This window comes from Arvicanthis niloticus, chromosome 17 (assembly GCF_011762505.2).
Source record: "Arvicanthis niloticus isolate mArvNil1 chromosome 17, mArvNil1.pat.X, whole genome shotgun sequence".
In the NCBI taxonomy this organism is placed as follows: domain Eukaryota; kingdom Metazoa; phylum Chordata; class Mammalia; order Rodentia; family Muridae; genus Arvicanthis; species Arvicanthis niloticus.
The window spans coordinates 41,259,329-41,260,194 of record NC_047674.1 but is presented as its reverse complement, the minus strand read 5'-3'; positions in this window follow the sequence as shown (position 1 = coordinate 41,260,194).

Below are 866 nucleotides of genomic sequence, written 5' to 3'. Positions count from 1 at the left end.
TTAGAATTTTTTCTCTGTTTTGTGTTTTTAATGTTTTGATTATTATGTAACAGGAGGAATTTCTTTTGTGGTCTAGTCTATTTGGAGTTCTGTAGGCTTCTTGTATGTCATCAGCATCTCTTTCTTTAGCTTAGGAAAGTTTTCCTCTATAATTTTGTTAAAGATATTTACTGGCCCTTTAAGTTGGGAATCTTCTTCCTCATCTATACCTATTATCCTTAGGTTTGGTCTTCTCATTGTATCCTGGATTTCCTGGATGTTTTGGGTTAGGAGCTTTTTGCATTTTGCATTTTCTTTGATAGTTGTGTCAATGTTTTTTGTGGTATCTTCTGCACATGAGATACTATCTTCTATCTCTTGTATTCTGTTGGTGATGCTTGCATGTATGACTCCTGATCTTTTTCCTAGGTTTTCTATCTCCAGGGTGGTCTCCCTTTGAGATTTTCTAATTGTTTCTACTTCCATTTTTAGATCCTGGATAGTTTTATTTAATTCCTTTACCTGTTTGGTTGTGTTTTCTTACAATTCTTTAAGGGATTTTTGTGTTTTCTCTTTAAGGTCTTCTACCTGTTTACCTGTGTTCTCCTGTACTTCTTTAAGGGAGTTATTTATGTCATTCTTAAAGTCCTCTATCATCCTCAAGAGAAGTGATTTTAAATCTGAATCCTGCTTTTCCAGTGTGATGGGGTGTCCAGGACTTGCTATGACGGGAGAACTGGGTTCTGATGATGCCAGGTAATATTGGTTTCTGTTGCTTACATTCTAGGGTATTAGAAGTCCTCATTCTGTAGCTGGTCTACACTATGCCTCTAACAATTACTCAAAACTCTACTTATACCAATCTACCAGTTGGTAGCTCCCAGAAC